Here is a 21,365-nt window from a genome sequence, read left to right on the forward strand (position 1 = left end):
GGTCAGAGCGGAGGACGGAGTACGTGAAACCGAGACAGGATTCACAACGCTCGGTGGAGGTTTCTATTAAACAAGAAGAGAAACCGCTGCAACAAAAACAGCAATTTAAAAGAAGAAAGTGGCAGCAGTCTCAGTTAGACATGCCGCTCAAGAAGAGAGTTCTCTTGACGAACAAGACATGGGCGTTAGCACTGTTAGACAGCGCGGCAGAGGTCACAATAGTTCGCCGGAGTCTTCTAGAGCATCTGGAGGTGAAAGCAACTGATGACTTCATACAAGTCGAGACGGCGGATATGCGAGTCTCTGATCCTGATAGAGTATATAAAGTGACTCTGCGATTGGAAGGGGACATTGACCGTATTATAAACGCCATTTTTTGGGACCATGTGGTAAAATCATATGATGTTCTGCTGGCCGAACAGGATTGGCCACCTGACTTTGTTCGCGACTGTCCGGTTGGGGAGGAGGTTATTACGCCTTCCTTCTCACCACTTGTTCCGAGAGAACTAGCGGAGTCCTATAGTAAATCATTGGCTCTAGCACAGGCTCCTGCCTTGTATAGAAATAACGTGGGGTGGGACAGACAATCACCTTATCACGTAATTCCGATAAAAGGCGAACCTCAGCCACAACCGCAGTGTCCTATTAAATTTGAAGCAAGGGCATCGGTTAGGAAAATTCTTACACAATTGGAGTACCAGGGTGTAATTGAGCCCTGTGTCTCGCCGATGAATAATCCCTTATTTCCGGTTGCTAAACCGGACCATTCATATAGGATAGTTGTGGATTATAGACATTTGAATAGTCATACACGCACATATGCAATACAGAATTCACATAGCGCAGCACTTATGAATAATATAGTGCGTAAAAAATACAAAACTACATTAGATATCTCGAATGGATTTTTCTGCCAGAATATAGCGCCCGAAAGTCGGGACTATACCAGTTTCAGTGCGTTTGGCTCTCAGAAAAATTTTGTCGTTTGCCTCAGGGATATAAAAATAGCCCAGGACTGTTTTCAGCTCGTGTAACTGAAATGCTGCACGAGTTTGACCCTGAAGCGTTATCATATGTTGATGACATATATCTGACAGACGATGAGATTCTGCAACATCTAAGGCATGTATCGCGCATTGTTGTGGGGTTTACTGATATTGGCTATAAGTTTAATTTTAAGAAATCAAAGATTGCCTTCCTCAGCGTCATTTTCCTGGGATATGAGTTGTCGAGTGAGGGCAAGAGCTTAGCGCCACATTTTTTGGAGGAATGTGCTTTATTGCAGCCTCCTAATATGGTTCGGAAGCTCCAGTCATTGTTGGGGTTTCTGAATTTTGGCAGAACTTACATTCCTGATTATGCTACGCGTATAAAACCCTTATACGAATTGATTCGCCCAAATTTTTCGAGTAAATTTTGGACGATTGAGCATACACACATACTACGAGAGTCACAGACTGATCTCTTAGTAGTTAAACACTTACACACACGGGACAATAAGACGCATTTAGTCATCAGGGTGATACCTGGGGCTGTTGGGTTTACGTATGTCACCTTTAATGAGGGTGAGACAGTCCCGATTGCATACAAGTCCCACTTGTATTCTGCTGCAGAACAACGATTTGCACAGACTGAGAAAATACTCACTGCAGTACAGATGGCTGTGATTAAAGAAAGACCGCTTGCCCAGGGCCAAAGCATTATTGTCGTTTCCCTGATTCCGGCCTTAGAGGCTGTTACAAAAGCGAGTGTTCCTAATTCGAAAGCTTTACACCCGCGATGGATACAATGGGCTACGTCTTTGACAGCCACTGATGTAGATTATGTATTTGACCCTAAACTGCAGACTAAAGAATTTCTTCAATATGAGATGGAATACCCTGTTCCTGCTGGTACGTTGCCTATTGACCAATATCAAGTGGTCATGTATACCGATGGCTATGCGCAACCAGCGGTTGGGACTAAACAACAGTATTCTGCTGCATGTGCGGTGGTGAGCGGCACTATGGAGGGAGAAGTGTTCTGCCCCCGACATACTTATACTAAAACCTTGGGAGATTGCACGGCACAGCTGGCTGAGCTCAAAGCTCTATTGTTAGCGTTGGAGCACGCGAATCTGGCGATTTTATCCTTGCTGGTCTGTGACTCCTACTACTGTGTACAGTCTTTCAATGAATATTTGCACTATTGGAAGATGAATGGGTTCAGAGATTCTAAAGGCAACACCATTAAACATAAAATGTTGTGGGGTAAGGTTGCGGATCTGAAGGAAACGCTTCCTAACGTCCATGTTGTGCATACACTTGGACACCAGCGCGTTGGAATACACGTTGCTGGGAATACTTTGGCTGATGAAGCCGCGAAATCGGCAGTGGCTGTCGCCACTGTGGCCGCAGTGACTCGTTCGAGTTCCAAACCAGACACAGAAATTTCGGCTGCCATAAAGGCTACGGCTGATGGCACGCCCTTTCCTAAAGGATTTCCTTCTAAATATAGTTACTGCTTGAATGGGGCGCTGAATGCTACTGTTACAATTCCAGGCATTGGTGTACGTGAAATTCCCAATAAACTTGAGAGACCTCGATTAATTTCTGCAGCACATGAGGGGGTGGCTTCTGCACATGCTGGGGTGGCTGCCACGATTTCACTTTTACAGGCTCGTTACTGGTGGCCTGGTCTCTATAAAGAGACGAAGCAATATGTCCTTTGTTGTGACGTTTGTCAACAAATTAAAGCGTCGTCGGCTAGACGCCCGCAGCAGACGCCCCTTCTGATTTCAAATAAACCTTTACAGTGTGTGTACTTGGATCATTGTGGTCCGCTGACACCAGATAGTGCATACAAATATATATTGGTTGCTGTAGATTCGTGCTCCAGATTTGTGTGGGTATGGCCACAATGCTCGGCTGACGCTCAAACTGTTATTAAAGATTTGCGCATCTTTGTCGATACATTTGCAGTTGCGGCTTTTCATTCGGACCAGGGCCCTGCTTTTGCCTCTAAGGCATTCAGGGACACCATGGCTTCGTTGGGGGTCCAACTCCAATTCTCGTCTCCATTTCATCCCGAGGGAAATTCTGTCGTGGAGCGTTTAAATCGTGATTTAAAGCAATCCTTAACGGCCAGGGTTATAGGTACGGGTCGTGGTTGGCTAGCCCACCTATATGGAGTACAGAGAGCACTTAATAACTTGCCTAGAAGGTCACCGGGGGGTCGTACTTCATATGAATGCCTGTTTGGAACACGAATGTATGTTCCTGATCTAGATGGTCCTGGTGTGGAGGCGGCAGATACGCCCTTTGACATAAATGATCGTGTCACTGTTTTGCAGGATTTACAACAATTCCGTGAAGATAACTCTTCTGCCAGTGCTGCCTCCTTAGGAATTAAGGATGAGCCAGTAACACCTACTGGTTGGATACCCAGGATTGGGGATCTAGTGCGTGAAAAGGTCGCAGTTAAAAAAGAATTTGGTCCTTCTTATCGAGCACCTGTCCCTGTGTTGGGGGTAAGCGGCACGAGAACTGTGATTTTACCGCTGCTGCGAGGGGCCAAAGGAAATCGCTTTGTTTCCATTGATAATGTCAAGTTACAACATGTGGCCGATTCTGCACAGCAGACCAAGAGGGACACCCAGTAGTTCCGGAAACCCTCTCACTACTGGGGAAGAAGTCCCGCTGCAGGTGATTTTCACCGACACTGTTTCCTCTCCGAGCTTGGGGAGGGTGGATGATGATCTTGCGATTGTTCCACCGACGACGATTAATATGGAATCTTTTGATCAACTTGCTGTACGTTCTACTGATGTTTCTGAACATGTGGTTTATAGCGTGCCAAGGCGAGAGCCTCCATCAGCTTCTTTGTTCACAGTTGCACCTTTTGCTAGAACTGCCTCTGTCTGCTTCAACAACGCTGATACTGATGTGTCCGGCTCCTCGTCCTCGATGTCTTCTGTCCACGGTCCACGTCGGCTGCTGGATTGGCTTAAACGCACATATTTTGTTTTTCCTTGGAACTATTTGTGGCTGTTTTTGGCCGTGATGACTCTTTTATTATGGTTGGGATTTGTGGTTACTTTTTTTCTGATAATACATGGTCATTTTCTTCCTGATCGATCTGACATTGAGCACGTGGAGACTGTGTTAAAACCGCATTTTTCGTCTCATATAGTTCGAAGAGACTTTTCCACAGTAAACATTTCTGCTATACCAATTGCGGATGGGATTGTGTGGGATAAAGTAATGTTTGATATATATGGTCCCACTGAATTGATTCAAATACTGTATGTCCTCAAATTATCAATGAATGATATTGTTATACCTGGCATTGTTTCTGATGATTGGGATGTGAAGACAGTAGATTCTATGCTAACGGATTTGCAATATTATACTGTCTATGACGATGAAGATGCTTACCAATTTAGAGATAATCATGGTGACATGTTTTGCTACAACTATTATGGACACCACTTTATTCATAAAGCTAGTAGCCCTAAGTCCATATTTAATTATGTGCAATGGGAACATTGCTCGACTCCTCCACAAGGGAGTTCGAAAACGTATTATGATAAATTTGCATATTTTTCTGGGCATGATCAACGAAATGCTAAGTCTTACTATTTTAAAGTTGCACCATATTCCAATAAGCAAATGTTATTGACCGATACTAAATTACTGTATTCAAATTTGTTTGTATCTAAACTTTCGGTCGAGGGGTATGAATACTGGTTTAAAACTGTTGATTTGAAAAGTGTTTGGGGTTAAAAAAATTGGCAAATTCGAGGCAGGGACACGTTATTTAGAGCATGTATTATCCCTGTGCAGATGATTTTCCTCAATGACACAGTACAACAGACTAGCTGTTTGGGCTTAGCGACAATTAGAGAGTTGACTTTGCCTAGTATACCTGCCCCTTCTAAATTGAGAGATTGGCAACATTATGTGAATGCTACCTTTAGTGAATTTACACATTGGGTCCAGAATGGTACACTTAACATTTCATCGTTACATCCAGGCGGGTGGTTATTATGGCCTGTAGACACTAATGTGTGTCATCAACGTTTTGTCACCTCTTCAGGGGGGTTCAGGACTAGTAGGGCAGACCCTCGTTACATTTCACCAGAACATGCTGATATTATAACTACATACAGTGTGGGGAAGCTTTGTCAGCAATGGTTGAAGTCATCCACGCTGGATGCAGTTAAGTCACATCTCACGTTACTGTCTAATGATACTGATTTACAAGATTTTTTGTCGGGTCCCAAAGTACCACGGAAGAAAAGGTTCTTATACGAAGTTTATAATGAGATTTGGAAGCTTTCACAACAAGAGGCTGCAGCCCGGTTGAGGCAGATTGATCAGGAAAACCTGATGCAGACTTTGTCTGTTGTTGATAATGGGATGCATACCCTTTCTGACCGTGTTTACACGATTGACAGCATTGTTTCCTCTGCCATTGACATTATTAAATCGGACATGTCTTCTTTATATCATGGGCAGAGTCAGACGCGGTCCATCATGCAGCTGGGTTGGACTCTTCAGACCTTGAAGGCGGGTGCGTTCCATGGCAGCACGTTCGTGCCAGAGAGATCTTTATCTCTTTTAATTTGACTCGTCAGCAACAACTGATGGCTAAAAAGGAAGCGACATATGTTATGTTGAATATTGAGAAATTAGAGAAACTGCCTTTCACGGTAGCTGAGATTCCGTCAGCTGAGTGGTTGATTCATGGGGTTATTAATTTGCCTATCTCCACTTTGCAATTTACTTCGTGTTTGAAGCACATTCCGGTGGGTAGATATGAACTATTGGGAGACAGTTACATACACGAGGTGTGGGAGCTTCCCTTTCAGTACAGATGTGTTAATGGTTTGAGGGAGGTTTTTCTTAGCGGCAGCGAATGCGAAGCTTCTGTCAGCCATTCAATGGTTTGTAAACAGCTGTCCTTGCACGGGGCGTGTAACTCTTCGATTGCTAACTTAGCTTGTTATCTGAAGGGAGTTCCAGTCCCAGTTATTAAAAACACTTTCCAGGTGCTTTCTAACGGCAGTTACGTTGTTCTTAACAGCGAACATTGCTGTGGCATGCGTGCCGGAATAGTTTACATCGTCGTTGTCAACAAGGCCGTTACGTGCTGCGGGAATGTGTTGTTTCCCCCCACTCAAATTAGGGAGGTAGCAGACATCTGGCCTCATATTGCTACTTCCAAGGTTGATTTAGACAAGTTGAGTCATCTAAAAGCTTTATTGTTTCAAAAGCATGTGGCCCTTACATCTGCTAGCGAGACCTACGCACTTCAAGTGGCAAGGTCATCGGCGGAGATACAGTCCCTTTTGAATACTAACTTTCCAAGTCACTTCGGTGAACTTGTGGGACGTATATTTAATGCATCCAGCACTGCTGGTATTGCACATTTTTTCAAAGCCGTTGGTGTTGGTTTTACTCACACCTTCTCTTCCATATTCGGTTTGATACCTTCGGCTATATATTCTATTTTCGGAAGCATTTTTGGGGGTTTCCCGATTACTTTGGCTTTATTGGCTGGAGTTTTGCTGTTGTTGCTATTTTTTCGCAATGGCTGTCCCGTCACGACAAGATCCTGTATTACTGCTCCAGTCAGCGCAGCTGTGTTGTGAACGCATGATGCAGCATTTTGGAGCAACACTCCTGGGACATTTGGAGTGTGACTGGTCTCTGTCATTTAGACCGGTTTTGGATTGTGTGCAACCTGTATTTCAATGCCTTTGGTGCTCGTTTGAACATGCACTGGCTCTCTGTCTCTCACTGCAGCGCTCTCCAATGGTCGATACTGATCTGTTGATGTTCCCGATTAGGGCTCATTCCCAGACTTGTGCACTACGGATGCGCTTCCTCCGTGAGGCGGTTTATGAGATTCCCTTCCTGGAGGAAGATGGTATTGTCTCTTTCATAGGCTCTGCACGGGGTGCCGCCCTGAATGGTTTTGGGGCTTTGGACCACACCTGCTCCATGGTACTTTGTGGCGTGGATCTTCCGGTATTAACATATATCGAAGTGGAGGAACTCCTGCGTTCTGTTGCTTCTGTTTGACGATTGGATTTTTTTTTTCCTTTTACGAAATTGACACAATATTGAATTTGGTTTTATGGTCACATGTTTCCTAAATTTATGACTTTGTTGTCTTCTCACCTTGTCGAAATATATGATTTTATATATTGTTTATTTCTCAGGCATCCTTTTATATTATTGGAACCACTTGCTACAGACAAGGGGAGGGTGTAGTGTGGTCAGTTTTACGTATTCGTTGCGCTTTAGCTTCAGGCTTTAGGCCTTTGTGCACTTTGCCCTGAATATATTTTATTCATTTGCTGACAGCTTAGAGCCTCTGTGCACTTTGCTCTACATGCTTTTTATTAGGCTTTGTACTGTTATTTTTCGAATAGCCAGTTCTACGGTGTTGTTTTGTTATTCATATCACACTGTTTTGCCTACTTCAGCACTGGAGTTCTCCATAACATTTACTCTGTGCTTCAGTCAAGGATACAGTCTGGTACATTGCCGATAGACGTGGTAGGAGTTTAGACTTGGCATTCCTGCGTAGGGACATTTTGTGATCACGATGACATGTTAGTTATAAAATCACTTCCTTGTCCCAATACACGCAAGAGGGAGATTCCGACCAGGGAACCACAACCAGACGCGGACTGCCTTGTTGCAGAGGCTGAACCAAGATCACAGGTCTTTGCTCAGGTATGAGGTCTGATGTCTCCACAGTGATTCTGACAGGCAAGCTAGAAGCTTAACATGCTGTGCTCTAAATAGAAAAAGCAGAGGGAGAGTAGAAACTGTTAGACAATATGATAGCTTTGTTCTTATGTTTTACTCTCCTGGTGACTATTTCAATCCTACTGTGTTGTATCGTTCAGGTTATTGCGGCTCACGCCTTAATATCTAACATACAGTCATTTTATTAAAAATATTATATAAAACTTATACTGTCTTTGTCATTTGTATATGAGATCATATTGGAAATAAGAGAGTTGGTTTGGATCTGAGTGACCACGACTTCCCTGAGAAGTTCCAAAGATGTCATGCGCTCGGCTGCCAAATCATTCCTTCCTCATGGGAAAAATGAGGCACTGCTAGTTAGCCGGAGCAAAAGCCGGATTTAGGGTGACAGAGTTCTTTACACGTGGGTCAGACTCAGTCCCCCACACCGTTATAGATCCTGCCGCCTAGAAATCCAGTAGTCTCATTTAGAATAATGAGAGCCCACGCGACACCCTTTGTGTCAGAAGGCCTCTGTTCCTGCTGCTGGAGAGAAATGTAATTAACGTGGCACAGCAGGGTGACAAAAGGTCTGAGCTCTGATCCTGAGCTGAGCCAGATAAATATTACAATCCTGGATGACCCAGAAGCTCTACATATATCTTTCTGGAACTTGCAGAATTGACTTTCCTGCACAGGTTACAAGCCAAATCAATATTCCTCTGACCTCTGTAGGTCAGGGATCTCCAACATTTTGTGTAGCGAGAGCTACATCTGATCAGTGAAAATCATTGTGATCTACTGAAGGCTAAACAACTTGTTCTTTATTACCAGACACCCCAACACCCACCTTCATTGACTTTAAGCTGATGTCTATAGAGCCAGATACTATTGTTTGATCCGAATACTATGACTAAGGATACTATGAAAGGGCTCTCATGTGAATCGGTGAGAGCATGATATTTTGGAATGTATGAACATGCGTGCATATGAATGGGATCTATTTGTACAAGTGAGTAGGAGCTGTGTTGCATGTAATTGCAGCACAGGACAGACCTGTTGCCATATGGGGCACTGTTACATGTAAAACCCAAGCATACAATTATATTTTTATTAAATTTGAGAAATTTAGAGTGTAGAAAAATAATGAGCAAAACAAATTCTTAATTTGGGACATTTTACTTCACTTTAAATGTCTCTCTTTTACAAACAATGGTGGTAATTTTCTGTTATACGTATGGCACAGTGCCTACTCACCACTGAAAGTAAGGGACCGGCTGATTGTCATTGTGACTCTTTGAAATGAGAGAACATTGAAATGAACGGTTAACTTAATCATTAAGGTAACCTTCCATCATAATCTTCTCCCTTTTAAAAGCATTCAGAAACATCATTTTGTTCTCAGCTCCAATATTTAGTTGACAAGAACGTTTATTTAAGAGTTATATACATCAGTGCTTCACTTGATCACCTCTGTAACCTAGACCCAGCCTGGGTCATAAGTCTGGCTGAGCACTGCTTATTATTAGTCCCTTCTATCTACAGCCTAATGATAATAATTTAAAATGAGCACAGCCTTCCCTTAACTTCAAAATGAAACATTCGCCTTGTGCTTATTTAAAATTGGAGGATGTGAGCTACTCTGAAGGTGCCTGGGAGCTACTGGTAGCTCACGATCAACCAGTAGGAGACACAAACAGAAGCAAAGCTGCACTATAGAGAAGCCTTCCCTGTACGTGTGTAATGGATTGTCACTGCAGATAAGACAATAAACCACACTGACTTTCCCATAAGTGTACACTAACATTATGAGGCCTACCCCAGGTCTATACCCAATCCTGAAGAGTCCCCTCTTCGCCAACCTACCTGTGCATAGTTACTGGGCTGAGCACAACAGGCGTCTCCCATGCACCTCCCTTGCATGTGCACACACTTGTGCACTTGGTTTCTTGTGTAATCAGCCAAGGCCTCTTACCCTTGCTGCATCTTATCTTAATAGGCAGACACTGGTGGTAAACATGTGCAGTCCCTTTACCATGAGCTTACCTCAGGTGAGTCACAGGTTGTGAGGATCACCCATAATAAAAACATCACATAACAGGTGGTCAAAAGGCACAAGATCTGGGCATGTTTGATGGGCAAAGACAATTTCTTTACAATCATCAACACACTTCTAATGGTGCTGTGAAATTCTAATTGAAGTCCATTCAACAAAGTATAAAACATATGGTGTAATAGACAATTATGCGAAAAAGATATGATTTAGCTTACTGTCTCAGTTGAAGGGTATGCCCAGACATGGATCCCGTGCTCACTATGCCACCAGATTCAAACTAGCCTGGCTGATGAGGGGTGATACCCTCAAACCGGTCCCAGGAAGCTTGATTCTGGTCCAGAGAAGCCCTGGCCTGGTAGTTCAGGCTGGACTGCTCCTCTAGGGAGCAGGGTCAAGACTGATTTGCAAATGGCTGGGTCGCATGGTGAGCAAAAAAACTGATGGATTAAACCGAAGATCTGTGACTGGGGGTGAATGTTTGATTTGTTTCGCATTCCGTCCATCATCTGTTCTTTTTGCATCAGTTGAAACCTGCACAATGAATATTTATTGGTTTCATTTTTTAGAAGACTTACCAAATGTTTAAAATCAAAAAATTGTTTGTGCAATCGAATTATTGAAAATAAGGGAGAAAGAAAACAGTCAAATATTACAAATAAATTACATTAACATAGTGTTTTGACTAATCAGGGATATAAAGGTTGGGATAAGGGTAAGGTAAACAAATAAAATGAACTTCAGGATTAAAGTTAAAAATATTGTAGTACTATTATGTTTAATATAGATTTTAAGGTTACAGTGCATGTTTGAATTAGTGTTGCAGTGATACTAAGTGTAATGCTGAGTGAGGGCTATGTTTAGAGTCAGAGGCCTTAAGGCTAAATTTTAAGGTTAGACTTATGGTTAGGGATAGTAACATGGATCAAGTCAGTGATGGGAAAAATGTTAGGTTAAGATGTTTTTGTTACTGCCTTTCATTTCAATAGAGAAGTAATGGGGCTATAATTCATTTTAAGGGATGGTGTAAGTTTAAGGGTCACTTTCAGCTTGTGTGAGCACGACTGGCAAGGCCCACTGCATGCTATTTGCAGAATGCCTATTATATATTTTTTAACTTCAACCTGATCCCCTTTACTGAAAAGAGACTGAAATTAAAATTCATCAAATAACTGACCGAAGGTATCCTATGTTTCACTAGCTGCCGTTCCCGCACCTGAAGTAATTTATGAGTTGCAAAAATAAATCCCTTCTCTTTCATATTAATGAATTAATAAACCAGGACATTTTGTGATTATTTCCAGTGCTGGTTTTTGCACTGCAACTCAGTTTTCATCATTCACAGTGCAAAACCGAGGTGAGGTTCACAAAACAACTGTGCAAAAATCAGCAGCTATTTAGGAACCCTCCTCCATATATCAGGTTAGTGCTATTTCAAACTGCTTGTTTGAAATGTTAGGCTTTTTTATTTTTTAATTTGGAACATTCAATAGGTATGGTCTGGATAGTTTAGTGGGGAATGTTCAGAGCAGATTGATTTGAAATGCGACATTCCTTAAGCAATCTAAGCACCCTTATTATTAAGTTTGTATATGGACAACTTAGAAGCATGTCTGAAAGGAAAGGGGAAGGATACTCCAGGTAAAAAGATTTTACCACTCCTATTGTATGTGAATGGATAGCTAATGTTTTAAAAAATGTAATGGACACATATGTAGACTTTATGTACGATCTTGATCTTGATACCTTTCTATCAAAAACTTTGTACAAGGTTTTGACATTTTTATAGTTAAGAGTGATATTCTATAAATCTAGAATGTGGAACCGTTTATATGTCTAGAAGATTAAGAATTATAAAGACTAATGGGACAGTTTTTAATTTTGCTACCCATTTTGCCACATACCACTGAAAGGTATGCTCTTTGTCTTTTAAAGCAAAAGTAAATCTACATTCATGCAAGGGACGTGCTTTGTGGTGTTGACAATAAGACAGCTATTCAGGTGGAGAAGAGCAGCTTTGGTATCTACTAAATCTTCAGAAAAGTGTTTCACATTTCATATAAGGGAGAACTGGTGTAGGTGTTAAATTATCGAGAATGAAATGAAACTATTGTCTCTTTTGTAATGGATACCCAAGTAGGCCACCCCAGCTGTGAAATTTAACTGTGAAATAATTATGGACTTTGAGTCCTTGGATAATTCAAATACACTAAGGCCCATACTTATACTCTGTTTGCGCCGGATTTGCATCATTATTTTTATGCAAATCTGGCGCAAACTTAACTCCATATTTATATTTTGCCGCTAAACATGTCTAGCACCAAAATATTGGAGTTAACAGAATTTTTAGCCTGCGGGAACACACCTTGCGTCAATGAGATGCAAGGTAAGTGTTCCAGGGCAAAAAATGTCTCTACAGCCTTAGCGCCTTATTTATCCTACCATACAAAAATCACGGATGGGAGGACGAGGGCCTTAAATAATGGCACTAAGCTACTTAGCGCCATTATTTAACGCCTGGATCTGGGCAGGCGTAAGGCGACCTCTAGGCAGATTTCCATGTTCAGAGATACTCGGGCCCTGACTTGGGACCCCCTGCACCACTCTGGCCCCAATGGCCATGCCCAGGGACATTAGTCCCCTGGGCATGGGGACATTTGTCCTCTGGGCATGGCCATTGGGATGGTGGGCATGGCTCCTGTCTTTACGAAAACAGGAGCCATGTCCATGGGGCTTGTGTGCCAGAAAATGGCGCTACACTGTTTAGAGGCAATTATTTTGCCTCTAAACAGTGTAGCACCATAATTTGGCGCACAAGCCCCATTTCCCCCTATGCCTCCCATGCCCTGTTTCCGTCCTTTTAAAGGACGCTAACAGGGCCTTAGGGCCGGCTAGCACCATTCCTTAAATATGGCACCTGGTCGGCAACTAGGAATGTCGCTAGCCGGTGCTATACTTTTTGCAGCAAACCTGGTTTGCGGCAAAAAGTATAAATCTGGATCCAAATTTGCTAAATTACTTTAAAGATGAACGTTCACAGCTAGGCCGACCAGACGGCTTTGAAACCCCACTAAACATCATGGGAACTAACGTGATCTGGGTTAAAATGACTTTTTATTTATTACATAGACGTTTACATCGAGAAGCTGCAGAACTGGCTAATTCTTCAGTGAAAGCATTTCTTTTTTTTAAAGCTACTAATTGTATCAACTCATATTTAACTTCTGTGCAGAACACCTGTGACTGTAATTTACTGGCAAGGGTTGGAGAGCGCACTATGCACCAAATTCTTGTCTTTCCTAAAAATGTGTTTTTTCTGACGCTTTCACTGTGTACTCTTGAGGTAATTCATAGGTACAGACTAGAGTATTATGAGCTTTTATCCGATTTCTATAAACGTATACCTAAGCTGTATGTTGTAACTGTGTGGAAACAGGATCATGTTTTAAAGTTTCAGGCCAGCATTTCTAATTATCCAAAAGGATCTACATCCAAAATATGGTATGCTGTTGCTTGTTTCGATGAAAAGGCTTTCAAAACGATATCTTCAGTTATGGAACAAGGATTTTACTGCCGGATTTATTTAGCTGTTCTGTGACACAGATGGCGTTTATTGCCAGCTTTAATGTCATATTGTAGCACAATGTATTGTATTTTACACTCACAAGACTTCGCCCTACTCATTTCTTATGCAGCTCAAACTACACAGATTTCATTATTATTTTCTATGCAACAGTTTTTTTGGTTCACTCACTTCAGAGTGCCTGTTTAGAGAGTTCAAAAAATCAAAGTATATTGACAGTGACCTGGTTCAGGAATGAAGGAAAGCGAATCATTTATCGAATAAAGTTCATTTGTCTAATAAAGTTGGTAATGTCTTGTTGATTTGAATGCTTGGGAATCAGCTTTAGGATACTATCAAATTTTGCCTTAAACGTTTGCATCTAACTCACTTTGTCAATTGTGTATTTACCTTTAATAGCCGGCAGTAAATGCTGCACTTTTTAAGATAACGAGAACTTGACTACATCAGGAAGAATGAATGACATAGGTACGTTCAGCTCTGCATGCCAATTGATTTTAGGCTATGGAAGTCTCAGCCTAATTGCACAAATAGACATATTCCCTACTGCAAACATTACCTGATATCACATATTTGCTTTAGGAGGGTGTAGTACAGCACTAACCTTTGGCTCTGAACCGGAATTCATTACAGTCAACAACAGAAGTCGTACACGGCCATAAGCAGAAGTTCACATTTATATGTCCATTTACCATTTGTTTACAATGTTCTCCTGTGTGCCAATCGCGTTTGAAAAAGCAAACAAGAGAACACATTGTGAGGCATGGTAATAAGAGAAAAGCATAATGATCATAGACGCCTGTCTAAAGGTCTCTCGTTCATTATTGTCTAGTTTAAAAGCAGGCAATGATGTTAATTTCTTGTACTTGACTGAAAATTCTCCTCACAATTGATTTCGGAAAGGGTATATTGGATTTCAACCCAGAAATATGCTTCTCGTTAAATCATAAACTACCATATTAAAAATATGTTTAATGTTTAAAGCTGAAAATCATATCAATGATCCCGAATATGACTCTGTCTTCCCTGGGTGTTGTCACAATTAGTTTTTGGTTTGCAATTAACACACATCATAAGATGTTTTATTTAAATATGCCTGCAATAAGGTAATGAACTGAAGAAAGAAAATAAAAGGAAATATATACATACGAAGTAGGCTCATTAGTGCCGTTTAGTTTCTATATTTATCTCCAAGTATATTCTGCATTCCCCTTTAGAGCCATTTGATTTGTTTAATACTCCGCTACCAGAAAGTTGCAAACCATGCCAAATTTAAAAATGCTAATTGGTGGACCATGCATGATTTGTGTGAGTACCCTGTTTCGAACAACTGTGTATGATGTTGAAAGATACTTATAGCCAGTTTAGAAATAAACATAAAACATTACATAGACATATGTTCACACGAGGTACCTCATGCAAAGAGTCACATTAATCAAAAATCAGATTTTACATTACATATGTAGTCCACAATGTGTCTCCTCATTGGTGTTCACTTAAAGTAGGTGTGCATAATGAGCATAAGGCAGACAATAAGTGTTAACCTCTAGGAAAAATGTACTCCAATATCCCCACAGACACAACATGCAGACCATTATTGCACATTGCACCTATCAATTTTTGTGAATGTCATGCCTACAATGATTTCAACCCAGTGATAAGTAGTGATGGATGTCTAAGACTCAAATGCTCTGTTGTGAACCATAGTAATCCACATAGCAATGAAATGTAGTGTTAAGCCACCAAATATGAAGAGCAATTTTTCTGAGGCAGAGTATGGAATGACTATCTGCCATATGGTGCAGCATTGTTTGTAGCGCACAACCTGCCGAGCCCTCTTAGCATTGGAGCCAGGAATGTCAAGTGCAGGAGGCCATGTTACATTTCAAAGAACTAGGGGTTGAGCATCACATTGCTGCAGACACTGAGAAGTGATGTCAGGAAATGAAGTACTGTGAAGTAAAAGCTACTCAGAAAAATCCAGTTGGCAGCCATTTTGAAGGGGGACAGTTCTCTAGCACGTTCAACTGTGGACGTGGGCAATAGGCAAAAACCAGACTGTCTTCTGTTTCCGCTTTTGTTCTCCCTATATACTGCAGATTTACCCAAGCTGGCAGCACAGCACTGGTCCTTCTTGACGAAACTAGGAAATTATGAAACACCAGTCATAATGTATGATGACAATCTCATTTTGCTAGATTTAACTCCCATTGACTTACAGCGAAAGCTTGACAAAGTTACTTCTTATGCAAAGAATAAACACTGAATAACAAATATGAATAGTAATACAATAACAGGCAGTGTGCATTTCTGAGAATGCTGGCAGGAGGCCCCCATACACTGCCCACAACATAGTTGTGGGCAGTGCAGGAGCCCCTCTGTGGCCCCCAGGACCCCCTTTCCACCAGTAGTTTTATGGCAGGGACCCCTTCATGAAAAGGCTTGCAGAAAATGAAGTTGTGATTGAGAAGGTGGTGCCGAACTTGGCACAGCTGTGGCTAACCACGACTTCCAACCCTGCCAGCCCTTCAGGATCCCTGATCCTGGCAGAGGTGGGATCTCCTGGCGGTCCGACCGCCAGGATTGTAATCTGGTGGCTGGACCACCAGGAGTGGGATGGTCCAAACCCCACTTCGAGTTTGGCAGTCCATGGATAGCCAAACTTGTAATGAGGCCCATAGTCACAAATTATACATTGCTATTTGACACTGTAGCCTTTCGAGGTTTCGATGTCAACCTTAGTACACCCTTGATCATTGGAAGTTCACAAGAGTTACAGGTGCCAACCCAGGATACTCCTCACATCCTCGATAAGCATTCTGTGGGCTTTTCTTATCATCTCAAAAAATGTACTCCCTATTAACTCGGTCTCGGATCCTGACACCTGCAGTTTTAGAAATACATTCAAAAAGCAAACTGCACATTGAAGGGTACAACACAGAAGACTATATGGGCCTTCACTGTGGTAAGACTAATTAAACATGAATATACTTCAGGTTAAATAAATTCTGTACGTCTCTGATGTCAAATAAGAGTAATATTTCTAAAAACTCTGTAACATTCTTTTGAACAATGATAAAATATGGCATACATGAAACATTGCATTAATCTGTGCACTTGGCTTGTATATTTCACTGTGCACCAAGTTAAATAAAAACATTTCTTATGTTAAGCAGAAAAACAACCACCCTTTCATTTCATGTTTTAAGAGGCATAATGACACAGCCCGGTTTCACTCTCCAAGTTCTATGGCCTTTCATAATCGATAAAACAAGCGATATTGAGCAGTAATTTCTCTGATTGCCACAAAAAAATGCCTGAAAGTAGCTGCATAAAACAGTTTTCAGTCTCAAATGGTTCATTGTTTGGCCATTAACAGAATTTCCCGTATGTTTGACTGCAGTGTTCTGCTCAGTCCTACTGGAAGGCCAAATTAATAGCAAATGTTAGATGGTTTTATCTGAATTTAAAATCTATCAGCCTTTCTCTAGCAAGTGACTGAGGGTCATGGACCAGGCAGAACTCCAGTGGGTTCTATGACACAGTATCAAAACAACAAATATTGTGATACAGAAATATCATGTCAAAAATATTGATCACAAAAATCTTGTTTTTCTATACATATAATGGTAAGTACAAATATAGAAACAAATATTTTTTAACACTAGTATCGAAAAAAATCTTGTTTTTAAATATATACATAGTTAAAAACAGTAAATCTTAAACAGTTTAACATATAACATTGATATAATGTTAATTAAATATTAAAGTAAATATACTTAAGTAATATCTAAAAATATATACATATTTTACTTATTTAAACACACACACATATATATGTATATGTTAATGTTCATGTACACATATATCATGTAAAACCATTATAACAAATATGAATTATGACTTATATTATACTTTTCTATTTTTGTATTTATTATTATAACAACATACATGTATATATATATATATACATCTATACATCTATATATATATATATATATATATATAGGTAGATAGATTGCCATAAACATAAAAAATAGAAAATATAACAAACTGTAAATAAATGTAAAATATTTCCAGGATAATTATACATAAAAAGTAAACAATAGATAAAAATAAATGTAACAAAAAATATGATAAAAAACTGCATACTATGTGCACAGTGCCCGCATAAACAAAGACCTAAAACCAACACTGCGGCTGAGATTAAACACAAAAGACAAATTCTCAAGAAAATAATTTAGGATTGCAAGGTGACAAAGCACTACACTGCTTCTAAATTCCTTCCCGCTCATAAACAATCATTTCTGTCATTTTGCTCTTTCTATGCATGCTGCAGAATGCAGCACTCATAGAAAAAGCCAAAAAATAGGAATACAAGTATTCCTCCTCATTGCGCCTTGCTAACGCCATCCCTGGGGGTTGCATTAGATTTTGGCACTTCCTCAGGTTTACAAAATCTCGTAAATTTGAGGCAGCATCGCCCACAGCAACACCCATTGCAAGCCCTTCTGACACAGAATACTGCGTCGGAGGAGGCCATATTTGAAAGGAGTCGTAACACCGCAAAAAGTGGCATTACACCTCTTTGTATATATGAGGCAGTGGTTAGAGCCACTGGAGCATCAGGTAAAGTGATGCTGCAGTGGTGTCTGGGGATTATAACTATGCCCCTAATTTTACTATTCCCAATCCAGTAAGTGCAACAGTAGGGAAAGCGTAGGAATCAGAGGGGTAACATTTACTGATCCCACTTCAGTTTGTGCAACAGTAGGGAAAAGATTGGACTCAGGAGTGGTAAAATTTAATATTCCCACTCCAGTCAGTGCAACAGTATGGAAAGCATTAAACTCAGAAGAGGTAAAATTTACTATCCCCACCCCATTCACTTGCACAGTACAAAGATAATACTTCACTTCAAACAACATATGTTAACAACTCTATTAAATACCCCAAATATAAAATCCTACTTATAAAAATTAAGGGCCTGACTATGACTTTGGCGCGTCAGACTGCCAGTCTGCCGCAGTGGCAGTTAGGAGAACACCGCCAAGCCATTAGCATCCTGTTCACCACAATACTACATTCCCACTGGGGTGGCGGCATGCTTCAGCTCTGGGAGAAGGCCTGAAGCCAATGCTGGCTACACTGCTGCACCACCAAGTCGGGCCCACTATTTCCATGCACCATGTTGTGCATGCTAAAAAGTGCAGGCACTGACATTGTAGGCATGGGGAACAACATTAGCCCCAACACAATCCACACTGGCTTATTCGCCCAGGGTCCCTTTTAAGTTGCCCTTTACCTGAACTTCTGCTGACCTTTTCATGGAGAAGTCCCCACAGTGGGAAGGCCAGAAGAAAGGCAATCCATAATACACATGGCGGTGCTAATGCCGGCACTGCCACCATTGACTGCTGCTGTCCCTACCACCACTGCCACAGTAGCTCAAATGGTCGAAACTGCCACAATGTTTAAATGGCATCCATATCCTTCTGCATGTTTATTAGTTTGCAGGGGACTAGACTGAGAATGCTGGAAGTGCGTAAGACCCAGAGGCCCAGATTTACAAAAATGTGGTACAGAGCTGTGACACAATTTGCAGCACTGAGCAGTGCTGTGCCACTTTTGAAACACAGGGATGTGATGCATTTACAAACATACAGTGCACCCCTGTGTTTCCCCCTGTGCTGGTGTTAAATTTAGCTGCCAACGCAGGCATCCTTGCATCATAGTGCAAGGGTGTCTGCATTGAGGGGTGTGATTCTTAATGTACGGGAAGACGTCCCATCCTGCACATAAACTATCTACAATTGCGATTTGGCACTTCTATATGTGCTGCAGGATGCATTTAACATCATTAAAACAATCACTCATGGCATTTTTCCCTTTCAATGTGTGCTGCAGAGCACAGCACACATAGAAAAAATAAAAATGAGGAGGAATAAAAGTATTCCTCCTTGTTGTGCCATGCCAACGCCACCCCCGGGGTGGTGTTAGTTTTTAGTGCTGCCATAGATTTACGATTTCTCGTAAATCTGGGGCTGCATCAAAAACAATGGGTGTTGTGGTGGAACACCCACAGCAAGATCCATTGCACGCCACTCTGGTGCAGAAAACTGCATTGGAGGGGCCCATATTTACAAGGAGGCATTAATCCACAAAAAGTGGCTTAACGCCTTTTTTTAAATATGGTGCAATAAATAGTGCCCCTGGAGTGTCACTAAAAGTGACGCTTCAGTGATGCTAAGGCCTTGTATATCTGGCCCAGAGTTTTAAAGTGCAAAATTTTATCTGTACAGTCAACAGTATTATTCCTTTTCTCATCTATCTGTTGATGATTGTTATTGCTTATTTATGTTTTTAAGTATGTTCCTAGAGATTTAAGGCTATGGAAAATAGAATTTCAATCCAATCACCTTATTTGAGTTTTACAAAGTTGGGTTTCATCTGTCTTCTTATGGAATTTTGTAGTTTTACCCAGCAAAAAATATCTAAATGTCACAAATCTGAAATAGCTCTTTGCACATGGTTAGATTGTGTTATTCTTGCTTGCACACCATTCTGAAAAATTCAAAAGATGAGCAGGATTTTACTATTGTGAAAGCAATGTAATTTTCTTGTTTCAGTGAGAAATTGGATTATTGGTTGAGGGGGGATTAACCCTTCCTAAAAAAACAACCACATTACTTGTCAGGGTGAACCACAGACATCACTAAAATAACCTAGGATTGATTCTCTGGTAGTTTGCCACAAAGCAGCCTGGCTTAACTTAGAGGCAATTTGTAAAATATTTATGCAGCACATAAACAGTAACAAAGTGAAAACACGACACAAGAAAATCATAAAACCAATTTGGAAAAATACATTATGTTTTACTAAATAATTTGAGACCCAAACCAGAAACATCGAATCAGGAGATCTGGAGATATTGAATTTCACAGATCTGCAGAAAAGAAGCTCCAACTGTAGGTATCTGGTCACACTGGACCAGAAAAAAGTCACAATTTCGGTCCGACCACAATGGAGCGCAGGCCGGGCACAAGACCAAATTTGGCCCACTGAGAGTTGTGCCTCATGTCTTAGGTGTGAGGCCTGTGCAGTGCAATGTTGTATTGTGAGGCTTCAAGTCATGCGGCGTCAGTTCTAATGCAGCTGTGCAGCAAGGCTCAGTCAGTCCTGATGAATCTGTCAGCTGAGTGGAGACACTTTGCGGTGCTTTAAACAGTTCTTGTTAGACTTGATGAAACCTTCAGTATATCCAGGAGGAGCCCTCTCTCATCACAGTCAGTGGTTCAAGACCTGGGGGGCACCTCTTGAGAATCAAGGACTCATTCCAGAGAGGCCAGCAGGACTCATGCAGGTCCAAGAAATTCCAGTGTAGCAGGTCAGCTGGGCAGTTTCAGGGAGGCCTCTGAAGTGTTGTGTCCCTGTAGCTCAGAACAGGTCAGTCAACTGACCCTTCAAATCACACAGCCTGGGATGAAGGGAGCTTGTCCAGTCTTCCTTCTGAGAGAGCAAGGCAGGCCTCAAGCAGCAGGGCAGTCCTCTATATGCAGGGCAGTTGGACATTCCCTTTTCTGAAGTGCAAGTGTTGCCCTGTGATTGGCTTTAAATACTTTAAATATAAAAATGATGTCCTGGATGAAACAGCAGATCACCTTCTCTCATGGGAAACATTTTTTTAAGCAACTTCCCATTTGGGGAAACTTCAGTGGGAGAAGAGAAGGGACCACAAGTTGCTCACCCCAAGGTCACCCCACACCATTCACAGCAGTGAAGTTGTCCAAACCTTTTCCTTTTCAAATCAGTTGATATCTCCTTTGAGGTGTTGGTAACTGATCAATAGTTTGCAACCTCATTTGTGGTTGCAAACCAATGATACATACCACACTGAATTTCAATTAGGAGGGACCACCCCTTTCATGCCTCATCCTAATTGGAAGTCAGTATGACCTTCCCCTTAACTACCTGCAGGAGTCCA

This window comes from Pleurodeles waltl, chromosome 10, assembly GCF_031143425.1.
Source record: "Pleurodeles waltl isolate 20211129_DDA chromosome 10, aPleWal1.hap1.20221129, whole genome shotgun sequence".
Lineage (NCBI taxonomy): Eukaryota > Metazoa > Chordata > Amphibia > Caudata > Salamandridae > Pleurodeles > Pleurodeles waltl.